Genomic DNA, 13783 nt, shown 5'->3' on the forward strand with positions numbered 1-13783 from the left:
GAATAATGTTTTAGAGAAGTAGTGTAAATACCCAGCAGACCATGAAACCTTTGGGCCCAGAGGTGACTGCAGTACAATGGAAATCCATTACAACTTTGGCAAAGCAATCATGCCAGGGTGGGAAGGTTAACTAAAGCAATATGGCCATGCTTACTTGCATCTGAACTTTGTTTTTGCTTTCACTCCTCTTGTCAGTTCACTGACGGAAGTAAATAATGTAAAATGAAATGTTCAATCATGAGTGGAATCGTATTCTCATCCATGTTGGGGCTGAGGGGCTTGTAGTTTGTCCTTGACATCCAAATTCAAACTGTCGTTCACTTTGGAGAAAGTATCTTCTATTTCTTTCTTACTTTTCCTCAAGTAAGAGTTGATTCAGTACTGCCATGTATTTTTTGGAGATGTATAGTGGCTTGCAAAAGTATTGATACCCCTTGAACCTTTCCACATTTTACCACATTGCAACTGTAAATGTGTTTTATATTTTAGGACAACACAATGTGCTGCAGAATCGTGAAATGGAAGGGAAATCATACAGTTTTCAGTTTTCCTAATAAAATCCAGTGCCACCAAGAACCTTCAGGAATCACCTGATTAATAACAACAGTGCCTCTCTGTGCAATCTAATCTCAGGATAAATCCAGCTGTTCTGTGAAGGACTCAGACGCTCATCAGAGGACATTTGTGAACAAACGGCATCATGGAGAAGGAGGAAAACACCAGACAGGTCAGGGAGGAAGTTGTGGAGAAGTTTAAAGCAACCTTTGAACACCTCAGGGAGCATTGTGCAACTTGTGATCAGAAAACATAGAGTCTGACACAACAACAAACCAAGACATGTCCACCCGCCTGAGGCCGAACATGGAGAGCGTTGCTCAGTGGAGCAGCTGAGAGGCTCATGGTAACTCTGGATCACCGACTTTAAAGCGACAATCACAGGGGGAATTTCAGTGCAAATCCAGTTCACCTTTTCACTCAAACGTTCACTGGCTGTTAACTGACGTATTAAAATTCAAAAGGTTTCAAAGTGAGGTTGACATCCTAATGAGATTCATATCTTGATCGATTTTGTAGTTTATAACTGTTTGTACCCACATTTCACTGAACAGCATCTAGTTTGAGGCTTTTATACTGTCTGCAACTGCTATACTTATATTTTTTTGTCTCATAATTCTAGCTTGACTTTCACTCATGAATATGAGTGTATTCAAATAAGCAAATATAAGTTATATCCGCTATTTCTATTTTGAGTAAAGATGCAATTCCATGGGGAAAAAATGGCCGAAGGAGAGTGAACAAGCACCTTGCATGATGAAACTGCTGCGGTAAAAACAAGCTTCACAAGTCCCCCCCCCCCCCCCCCACCGTTTCCTCACCAATGACACCCACAGAACGTCAGAACTGTCTTTTCTGATCTTGTGAACTTTTCCCTTGTGGCATTATCAAATTTTTAATTGTCCAGCACTTTCTGACTGCATGAGAAGCTTACAGCATCCTCATTAGTCTCAGCTGTGTTTGGAGTTTAGGGCTAATTAGAAAATGTCAGCGTGCAAACAAACCAAATGGTGAACACGGTAAGTGAATAGCATTGCACGTTCGCTCCGACTCGGAACGCATTTGCCTGCGGATGACTGCACAAAGCTTCTGCCGCGCCAAAGCTTCTGGAGGCACGAGTTGTTATTTCAAAGTACGTGGAATCACACGCCAACACATCTTGAACTTGAGACAATTATGGAAACTGAACCGATAATGAACGCTTGGGCCACTGAGAAAGCAGAAGTGGAGAGTGTCTGCACTCAAAGCTTCTGCATGAAGATCCCAGATGAAACAACAGACCTTCAGTCCGATTTAAATGTCAGGCTTGAACACTTTTTTAGGTTTTATATTGATCTTTTAAAAGTTTCTCCACTCTGAGTTCATATCTGCTGCGATGAATTTGCTTTACCTTTGATTTTCTGGAATAATCAGAAAAGATACAAGAATAACACTGATAGAGTAATCTTAATGACCACCATAACATATTACTATAGAGCGGAGGTCAAAAATACAGGATAATAAATGCTCACATTAGGCTCTGATTTGACCCTAAACTTACTAAAGGAAATTTAAACGTTCCAAAAAAAGGAATTTGTGATTCAAGTGTATTTTATGTATAATAGATATATAGCAAGATAACTATGCTGATAGCAGAGACCAGAGCTGAGAGATCTTTGACGTGGTAGTGAAAGGGAGCTACCTTAATGCTACATACAACTTTGTTCACGTAATAAGTTTACAACTTCCTTTCTATATAAATATTTCGATTCTCAAAGTGCTGGACCTGAACTTTAACCGACAAGTCTGGATTTTGTCATATTATCTTCTTTTTCCTGAACTTGGAAAGTTATTAAAATGGTCTTTGAATTTAAATATTTTCTCTGTGTTGATTCTACATAAATCCCATGAATACATATCCATTGCAAGTGGGGAAACATTTGATTAGTCACGATCAATTACAGTAGACAATCATAACCTTTTTTTAATCGATTGACAGAAAACTTACTGAAGGCTGCAGACTTTGTGTTCATTGAGGAAAAGTGTGTGTTGCACTTTTGAATACATGACGGAGATTATTTCTATACACTTCACTATGTTTTGCACAAGCAGACATTTCAACACAACATTAATAGTCGACATGCTTTAAAATTTCAACTTGCTATATTATCAAATGTAGATTTTTTTATTGATGTACTTCTTCGCTTATAGTGGCCAAACGTTCATGTCCTGCCCGGGGGGATATTCATTATTTTTAAAAGGGACATAACATAAATCCCTGAGGACGTCTTTGTGGACAGCTCCACTACTCTCACAAGCTGATTGAGTAGACCTCGAAGCAGGATTAGATTTAATCTGTGCACAAAATGTTACTCTGCGTGCTACTTTTAAGAGAAACTTAATTAAAATCTGCACTTCCGAACCACACGATTCAATTTTTTTTTCTTTGTCTAGTCTGGCATCAAAGGAGAGCTATTACTTTGTGGTATTCAGATTTTTTTTTTTTAGACAGAAGAGTATCATCGTTGTATCATTTGTCGAGGAGAGATGATCTGAGACATACAGCTTGTTGAGTAACCTCTGAGACGCCGATCTGAAAAACTGTCCTCGGTTAGAGAGAGAGTTTGTTTCATTATAAAACTGAAATCTCAAGAGGACACATATTTGAAAATGTTAAAAGGTGTCTTTCAGTAAATTGTGAGGATTATCTAAATGGCTGAGTCATAGATATGATCACTGTATCTTTACACCAGGAAAAACTTGTCCATTGTGGAGGTTCGTTATGCTGAAATGTTCCAAGCATGTGGCCCCTGAACTAAAACATTTAGCAGCATATTAGTGCAGATGAAGCGTGAAGAAAAAGTGTGCGTTTCAGTTCGATGGCTGCTTCTTTGGCTATGAGCCGGTGGAGAAGTTACACAAGCGTACACAACCACAACAAGCGGTGACAGTTTCATCGCTCTGATGAAAATTTCAGACGTGCTTGAAGATTGGTCATAACTATTCTTTCTCATTCATCTTATAGCGAAGCTGAAGATGCAAAAACACTGAAGGGAAATAACGTTCTCTGGCCAAACAGTTTCAACCACTTGTTCCCGTCACGGGCTCAATGGCTTCATTAGTATGATAGGATAGCGATCAGTCACGACACCAAGAGGCTCACCTGGCCTCATAAAAAAAAAAAAAAAAAAAGGGAAAACAGAGATTACTATCACTCTCTTAATAGTTTATTACCACAGATGCCCGAAAAGAAAAAGACATCAAAAATAGATGATGTTACTACAATCAGGCTTGTAAAGCACAAATAAGATCCTCGTGTCATTGTATTGCATGTGAGGTAAACAGGCGCCAATTTGTGCTTTAAAGCGAAGGTTGGATCAGAGACTGGGATGAAAAGACATCACAGAGCAAGAGAAAGTGTAAAAATTATATATTATAATCTTATCTTATTAAATAACTTTTTTTTCTGCATTTTTCTGCAATTCTATTTCTAGCATGTGGAGGTGCAGCCATATTCCAGGACTCCAGGGAGCTGATGGAGGTCAAGGGGCTTGCTGAGAGACTCACAGTGAAGACAGCTCTGGGTTTTGCAGGTTCGAATCCCATGTCCACTTCTCTTACCTCTTGTCCACCGCCGCTCCTGACTAACATGGCTGCCACTTGTAAGGCGCTCTATCCATCCGCAGTTTGAGGTTCAGTACATTTCAACATATGAACAGATTTAGATTTGAACCAGTGACCCTCTGATCGAGAGACAACCACTCTACCAACAGCTGCTCCGATATAAAAGTAAAAGCTTCTCTTTGCTGTACTTAATGGTGCAATCATGTGGAAAGTTTTTGTTGCAGTATAACATCAGCATGTTAATATTCATAGTGGATCAATACTGATCGAAGTGCTGCTTACTAACTTTGCTGTCCAGTTTGTCAACAACCATTTCATTCACTCATTATGGTTGTTAAACAGATGACTATACAAACATATCAAAATATAAAGTATGTAAAGTATAATGAAATTTAAATGAGTGCACATGTAATGTTCTTACTTGGTCAATAATGTGTGTTATTCTATTTATTGTCTAAGTAGTGCATATTGATAAACTAATGAACGCTGCACCTATGATGTATAAATGAGTAAATAAGTGAGTCAAGTCATTACCTTTTATTCTATTCTTTCTAACCAACACTTTGCAATGAATGTGATTCAATATTTATCTTGCAAATACTGGCAATGCAATACAACCAATATTTATTACATAGTAAAAAGCAAAAGATGTGCGCAAGCACGTTGAAGTCAAATGTAAATTGTGTTTTTGCTTAGCACTGTATATATTAACATTTCTTATTCACCTTTACTCTGCCGTATGGATATTTTATCTTCTGTGTATTCTGTGTTGTTTTCTGTGTGGCGCTTATACAAGAATTTCCCAGTGGGATTCATAAAGTATGTCTACTCTATTCAAAGTTTCATTTTGGCTCAACTTTAAAGTTTTCAACAATGCATTCCACTTATTTAATATGTTTTTGTCTTGTCATCTGGTGCCAGTAGCTTTCATTTCTGTGCATCTCAGATTTGTCTTACTTTGCTGTGAAAATAATTGATCAGATGTGGGGATACATGGAACAGAAAGAGGAGATCTATCCCCTCCAACACTCCCAGTAAATCACACACCGGAGGTCGTGAATAAGGCAAACTGGAACGACCTTCCCCAGAAACAGGCTACGTATATGTGAACCTCTTTAAACTTTTATACTTTCAGACGGCAGAAACCTTGGTGAGGATGCCGGTTAAGTGTACTTTACACTGACTCTCTGGGTTGAGGATACCGTACTCGTGCTGGTGGAATAAAATATAGGGATTTAATTCCCACCGGTGCTTCCTATACTCAAAAATATGTGCACTTTGGATGAATGAGCTGATAAAGTTGCAAGAAAACCTGCATTGCAACTTTTTCATGAGTTTCGCCAAAAGATGCAGAATAAACAAAAGATAATTCATTGGTATTTAACAAGGAGCAGACTGTGCAGCCAGGAAGTCAAGATGAAATGTGGACGAAAGCCATTGCTATTCAGTTGTAGCTACCATGCTGCGTCTTGTTTGCCAATAGCTGTCAACATACAGAGCGGGAGATGGAGCACTCGCGAGGTTTGAACCTCCGCGTGGTGCTACCATATTCACAAATTAACAACAGCCTAACGAGGGTAGCATGGTGTGCTTTGTGAAGAGCAGTCAGACAATGAGCCAACCGAAAACACCAACAATAAGCCCATAATTAATTCTGCATGTAGCCAAAGCCAATCAGCTGCTCTCTATACGCTTTAGCGCCGGGATTCTTTGCCTCCGTATTGAAATGCAAGTTGCACAAGCCTCAAAACTGCTCTCCCGGGTTCCAACATGCCATATTTTTGCTTGCTCAAAGGCTACAGGTTACAAGTTCAACATATTGTTATTCATGCGGTCCAATCCAGACTGAAAAATGTCATAAAGTTTTCATTACGTCGCATTCAAAAACAGCATTTCACTGCACTGTGAAATACGGGTTGCGATTTTAATGTCATAATCATTCTCGGAGATCTAAATATTGTCTGTGTGCATTTAATGCAGAGAGAGCTTGTGTTAGAGATTGAGCTTCTAAAAGAATACTTTTTGTCCTGATTGTTAGATTTAGGACAATTTTATTTACAACAAATCAATTAAATTGTGTGTCTTAACAAAATCATTCATAGTTTTGCCCTCAACCCTATTTATTTTTTAACACAACTTGTGACAAGAAAAAATTCCTGCTGGGAAAAGACTTTCCTTTGACCTCAAGGGAGCCTCCATCTCTTTTGCTGCTGGCCTCCTCTTAAGCTTCTCATCGCCCCCCTGGGGAAGCCAGGGAGCAACACTGAGGACTGCGTGAAGGAAGACAATTGAAATATTTTTATTTTTACCATGAAAAATGGAGAGATTAAGACGCAAAAACTGTGATTTCAGGCAAATCCGTCAAATTTGGTGGAAAACTCTGTGGACCAGCTGGTTGATATTTATAACCCCTCCCTGAATCAGGCCACTGTACCGTCACGTTTCAAGCGGGCCATGATCATACCAGTGTCAAAATAACCCTCCATAAACGGCCTGAATGACTATCGCCCCGTCGCACTGACTCCCATAATGATGAAGAGCTTCAGGAGGCTGATGAAGCAGCACATAACCTCCCACTTCCCCTCCACATTCGACCAGTTCAAGGTTGCTTAAAGTTCAAACTCAATTTCATCTCCAATTTCATCTGAGCCTGGAGGAGAAGAACATTCATGTGCGAAGGCTGTTTGTAGATTTCAGCTGAGCATTCAACACCATCATTCCACAGCATCTGGTGAGCAAACTGGCACCCTTGGGCTTCAACACCTTGTTCAACTGGATCATGGACTTCCTCTCCAACGTGGCCCAGTCCACACATGTGTGGAAGAATACTTCCTCAGTCATCACCCTGAGCAACCAGCTCTCCCCAAGGAGAGAACGCATTGTTGACTTCAGAAAGAGCCCAGCCTGCCACTGTCCACGGGTTATTAATAACACAGCAGTGGAGCTGGGAGAAAACATCAAGTTCCTGGGGGTGCACATGAACAATCTATCCTCGAACCAGAACACCACATCTCTGACAATGCAAGTGCAGTAGAGTTTTGCATGATGAGAAGAACACATCTGCCCACCAGCATCCTCACCACTTTGTACCGAAGCACCAGAGAGAGTGTACTGACCGATGGCATCTCTCTGTGGTGGTGCAGCGGCTGTTCAGCTGCAGACTGGAGGAGCCTCTAGAGAGTGACGGGGACGGTAGAGAAGATTATCAGGACTTCTCTGTCTTCCATCAAGGACATGGATACATGAGTGCAAAAAAACATCAGCGAATATGAACATCCACAACATGGAGCGTTCCCTCTACTGGCCTCTGGCAGGACAGACAGTCTGAGGTGCAGAACAACCAGACATGCAACAGCTTCCCGCCTCAGGCCAGAAGAGTTCTCCAATACAAATGGTCTGTTGTCAAGTTTGAGGATGATGCAATAAATCAGTTCAATAATCCATATCACTTTATTACAGCTTACCGTTTGGTTTGTAGACACTTTTATTTGAATTTTCTTAAGTAAATGTGCCTTAAGTGCTGTTCTTGGAGCCTTGCAACAAAATCTTGGTCACGTATGTAATTGTGATGTATATGTTGAATGGCAATAAAGATCTAATCTAATGTGGCACGACAACCCAATCCGCCACCATCTACCGTTTCGGATGGCTATTACCGCCAACAATGGACAAAAAAATGGACACACATACAAAACAGAATGAATTCCTTTAAAAAGTTTATTTTAGTTTTGTTTTTTTTTTGTCATTTTGCCAAATGCAAACAGCAAGTCTTGGATTCAATTAATTTCATCACCTTTCAGTTTGCATGTTATTTTTGGATATTGGAATTCTTACCATCGGCTCATTTGAGCCTTTCAGTGGAACTTCTGAATCGCCCTCACAGATAGTTAACACAAGGACAATCAGTTCGAAGATGTAAGAAAGAAAGTATAAATATTTGTGTTTAACTGTATGGAAATAAAGATTAAAGAAAAAAGTACCCGATAAAGCATCGAACAGATACCTGAGAAAACCTATTTCATTTTATAAGTAATTTACTTTTCACCTCATGTTAAAGTCTACTGACATTTTTCATCATCATGACACACTTGAAAAATATGCAGAAGTTTCAGTCCCAAATATGCAGCATTTTTCCCTCGTTGGTTGTTGTGTTGCTGTTGACGATTACTGGCGTGGATGTTGTCTCAGTCTACATTTTTATGCAGTTCCCGTGTGTCCTGCACACCTGCATTCCAGCATCTCATCAGGCTCTGCAGCAAAGTTATGCCAGTTCACCACGTAGCCATGCCCACCTTGTTGACTCCACTCATGTCTGTCTCCTGGCCACCCTGAATTGTTCATCTTCGCACGTCACTCTATGAAAACTATGTTTATGAGAATGGCTGAGTGTGAAGGCTTACATCCGAATATGAACAAATAAATGATTTTGTCGCTAAATGATTAAAAGTTGTTCTTGATTAGTTCCTAGTTTCTTCCTAATATGAATGCGTTCTCTCTCGTACATGCAGAATGCAAAGTAACAGGAGAAAAGATACGGTGTGCTACTTTAAATATCTCTTTGGATATTAATTTGATTCCAAGTATAAAGTTGTATTGCTGTGATATATTACTGTTAGCACAGTGATTCACTCATTAAGTTCAGTTTACTGAATTTTAGTCAGCTTGAGTTTATCGCTTATTTCTAAATCCAATATTCTTAATCATAGTTGCTCCCACTAGAGGGAGGCCGTTTTTGGCACGAAAACACCAGTTTGTACAGCCTCATTTTCTAATTAAAAATGTGACACATTCAAATGGCTGCATCTAATCTCCCAACAGTCTGCCTTCGATTCATGGCTGTAGTTTTTGTTTCAGTGCCACCGCCCTGCCACCATTGGCTGCAGTGGAAGATGGCCCATCAGCCAAAAATCTCCCATTAGCTCACCAGTGACGAAAAGCAACGGTATTTAAACAAAATCTATATGCCGTTTGATCCTTATTTACTCTCAGATGAGCTGTTGACTCTCCTAAAGTCAGCTGGAAATTTGCCATTTGCTGATATTTACATCTACCTCGCCCACGACCCGTCTCCTTACACTGGGGAGTCTCTCAAAGCTGTTAGGATTACGACCTTAAGTGCTATGGAGTTTAAGATTTGGATACTGAAATAGCCATTACTGGCTTCTTAACATGTCATGTGTTGCAAACTGCAACTCTTGTACTGGAACAAAGCACCGGAGGATGGGACTGCCATGATGGCTCATCATGCCGGCAAGGCCCTCCCGTCATACTTTCCGTGTCCGTGTGTGCTCAGAGTCATTTGTGGAGAAAGCCGCAATGAGAAGTGGAGATATTTTCAGGATTGTTACATTACGTTAAGGAAATCACACAAAAGTGATCGTGTGCGCACCTGCGGCCTGCAATTCAATTTAAATGTTTGACTGCTGTTGACAAACAATGGACAGACCTGCACTGGGGATCTCATGTACATGGGCTCAGCCAAGTATAAAATAAATAAATAAAAAAGGCATATCTTACACCTCTTTCAACTTCATCCAAAGACACAGAATGGCCCCCTAAGGAATGTTTAGAGTTACCAATTTGCCTCAAACGCATGTTTAACAAAACACCTGTTGGAGGGTATACAAAAGACTATACTTTCCATTCGAAAACATTTATTTTTTTAAACAACTCCATGTTTGAAGTGGAAATCAAAAGCTTGGCAAGCAACCGTCACCGATATAACTTGATCACCTTCTCAAGCTTCTTTGTTTATAACTGTTACTGTTAGCTCCTCACAGAGGCAGAAAGAACAAGCAAGTGTGAAGAATGGAAAAGAGAGAAAGTCCAGAGCTTCCTCCTCATACTATACTCATGTAAAATACAAATACCTGAAATATCAAGTAGAGGAATTCAGTACAATTACTCAGCTGCTTCCTGCCTCTGCAAATCACAGACTTCAGCTCGGCTTACCCACACCTCAAAATAATTGCATTTCATGTGGAGATGAGAATGAACAGGTGGCCATTTTTCTCGGCTTTCTGTGTCTCAAAGATAAATGAGGGCTAAGGTGTGTGGGAGGAATTCTGACTAGTTCATCGCACCACGTTTTGCTGAACAGTTGCAGTAGCGCGATACCTGCACACTGCGGAGCTTTGCTTAGGGTTTTTTTCAGAAATTTTTTTTGAACGCTTGCACCTTTTGAAAAGAGACCAGGGCTGAACAGAATTCTTGCAACACACACAGACTGAATATTACATGGCCTGGTGAAGGACAGAGTCCTTATAACTGTCTGCAGCTGCATGGGCTCTTTCCTGCAGCAGTTTAGCCATTTGGTCCTCCTGAACATTTGAGCCGGATCAAATTTAGGGGGGAAAAAATTGACCACGGGCATTTTCTGCACCAGCAGAGTCCTCAAGCCACACTGTGCACATAAGTCCGTGCTACAATCTCCGGACTACATTAGGTGTCACTGAATTTGCACTTGAGGGGTTGCACAAGTGTCTCCCCGAATCCTGCAGCCAAGTCACACCCCCACACTGTGTCTCCAGCTCGTTCAGCCTCTGGAGTTCAAACCTCTCATAATAAACTGCACCCACTCCTTTCTCACTTAAATTTAATGCCATGCCTAAACCAACAGACCCTTTATCCGCTTCTTCCTAATACTTTTTACACAAGTGCTAATAAAACAAAACCAAACAACACCTGTCGTTACTGATATACAAGTATCAGCTTTTCTGCATGCCAGATTGACGTTTCTGAAGTGATCACCTGGAAAATATTTACTCAGTTCAGTGGGAGTATAATTGAAGCAATACATTGATTTAATTGACAAAAATCAGCATCTGGGTTCAGTTGTGGCATTTCTACAGATAAAAGTCAATCATGGCACTATATTTTGATTGGATTGAAATGTTTAGTCTCAAAAAGTTCACAGATGGATGTTGCCACAGTTGTGTGACCACCGACAGCCTGAAATCTCAGAACAACACAACACACAGTGTGACTGCTGATACGAGCTACAGCTACTAACAACCATTAAGAAATGCAGCAAAGAAACACCAGTGTTGCACCAAAACAATAGCTTGCACCTTCTTAAAGAGGTTTAAACTTTGTGATTATAACCATCTTCTCTGTCTACTTTCTCCTTAACATTTATGTGATGAACAGGATAACATTATTCAACACTTTTTTGAGGTTGTTGTATCTGATGCAGTGGGTAATAACATGGTGTGATCATGCTTACTTACTCATTGCCACGTTTTGTCATGGATCGATGGGGGGGAAGACGAAATAAGCCCGACACCATGGTTGATGGAGAGACTAGAGGTTCTCTCTATTAAATCACTGGAAAAAGGGGAGGTGGAGCAGAGACGTGGTCACTCAGATGAATGTCAGGGCTGGTGACGATTATGCTGGCAAGGGTTAAGAAATCTAAAATCTAAACTTGAGACATGAAACATAAAATCAGAAAAACTGCTGGAATGCAGGAACGTGGAAGATCTGGCCACAGGACTCCCAACTGAAGCCCTATATATCCTGCAGTCACCCTGTGAAGACAATCACACACTCAGGCACAGGTGAAGCATATCAGGGCAGAGAGAAGCAATCAGACACGAAGAGGGGAAGTCAAGGAGCCTGAAGCCAGGGACAGAGTGAGACTTCAAAACAAAACAGGAAGAAGAGAAGACATAAACTGTGCAGCATGACAGTATCTACCCTCAAAGACCGGCTTCTGACGGGCCAGGTCGATGTAGGTGGGCGGAGGAGGAGGTCTGAAGGCATGCTCTACCTCTGACCTGGATCCCCTCGGAAACGGGATGAGGCGAATTGTCCTGGACCCACCAGGTGTAGCTCGTGATTGACTCAGTGGAGGCCATTGATGTAAATAAGTAAAAAAATAACTCCCAGTATTTGTCACAAATGGTTAAAGCATATTACACATAGCTCACCGCACTAATTTAACAATACTGATGGACATGGACTGTTCATGTGTGAGTGTGTGAATGCCCTTGTGCAATAAAGGGTGTTTGACTGTAAAGCTATAGATGTAACAGCTAAGACAGTTGCAGATTATTTGTAAATACTTGCAGATGTTTCAAATTAAAAACATCCAACCAGCACAAATAGAGTTCTGCTTTTTACTGGCTCTCAGTGGCCATGAACAGTATTAGGAAGCGGCAGCTCCCTCACGGTATATTGAACCTCTTGGAAAAGAAGACGCCTCAAACATAGAATAATTTGTTATGATCGGTTTAAATTACCTATAGAAAGGATATTTTGCTTCCAGTTTTGTAGTTATGCCTGAAGGAGAGGAACTTCAATGAAGAGTGTTAAACTTTCTTTCAAAATGTTTTACCTCCTCGACGCTCTGATCTGTTAGGCCAGTGAGAATCCGGAGGCGGAGCCAAGAGGCTCTAGGAAGGAACAGGAAGTGATGTGGGAAGAAAAAGCCGCTTTGTCGATGAAGGACACAAAGCTGAGCAAAGCTCATGAGCACAAAGAAGTTTGTTTTCTTGTATTTTTTCCCCCCTTCATGTAGTTTCCTTGGTAGTGGAATGGGAAAAAATACCTCCAATAAAAGTGGACTGACCTTGCAGCTCTCGTCTGCCAGTGCGTTTTGTCCCCCTGAGCCTCTGCAGTGTTGCTTCACCCCTCATGTCACAACAAACAGGAACATTTCATCATGAGCAAAACACGATAAATCAGACGTTCGACTAAAGATCACGACCCTGTGTGATGCAGAGCATGTGTGGCTTGAGTGTTGGGGACACAATGTAGTTTAATCTCCCTGTGGGGGAGACGCTCATCCTCTCACTTTGAAAATCCACTTACTGTAATACTTCAATCCTCTGACAGGGAACCCCGAATACCCACAGGGGGCATGACGTTTGGGAGCCGGGGGAAGGTTTGTGGCGGTAATAAAAGCTTCCATTGAGCTCCATTTCAGGAGATATTGCAGCACTTTTTACACTTGCAAGTGGGCAAAGTTGGGAACAACCTTTTGTCTGGAGCCTCACTTTTCACCATTTTTTATTTTTTGTGAGGCCCACAACTTTGTGGAATTGCAACATAAACCATGACAGTGGAAGTCATAGCAGCAGACGCAGTACCGACATCAAGGTACAGCTGTTGGAGGGAACAAAAACAAAACTGTATTGAGCTATTTGGGCATATTGGGCTATTTCATTTAGGAGTGATGTTTTTTTTCAGAGGGTGATTACTTATTTCCCAGCTCTCTGTTCTTTTTTTAATGCACTCGACATCCGATAGACATCAATACATCAGTGCACTACGGTCATAACTTGGACAGCTAATACTCTCTCTCTCCTTTGCTGAAAGGTTCAGATGACACAGCGTCCCATATTGCAGCCTGAATGGTGACATGGCGCATGCCGTTCCCTCACCAATAAAACAGATTAACTCAGAATGATTCTGCACCAGACTAACACACACCTCGAGTTTCGTTTTTCCCTTCATTGTTTCTCACAATTTATTTTTGATGAATTGTTGTTCACAGGAATTAGGCACAACGTTGTTTGCATGAATACTACTAATTGCATTTGTTGCTGTTGCACTGAACTTCCATGCAGCACGATTGTTTGTTATGGCGCGCTTTCCCTGTTATCGTGTCCTTGAGGCTGTC

The sequence above is a fragment of the Lipophrys pholis genome (assembly GCF_963383615.2).
Source record: "Lipophrys pholis genome assembly, chromosome: 3".
NCBI lineage: Eukaryota > Metazoa > Chordata > Actinopteri > Blenniiformes > Blenniidae > Lipophrys > Lipophrys pholis.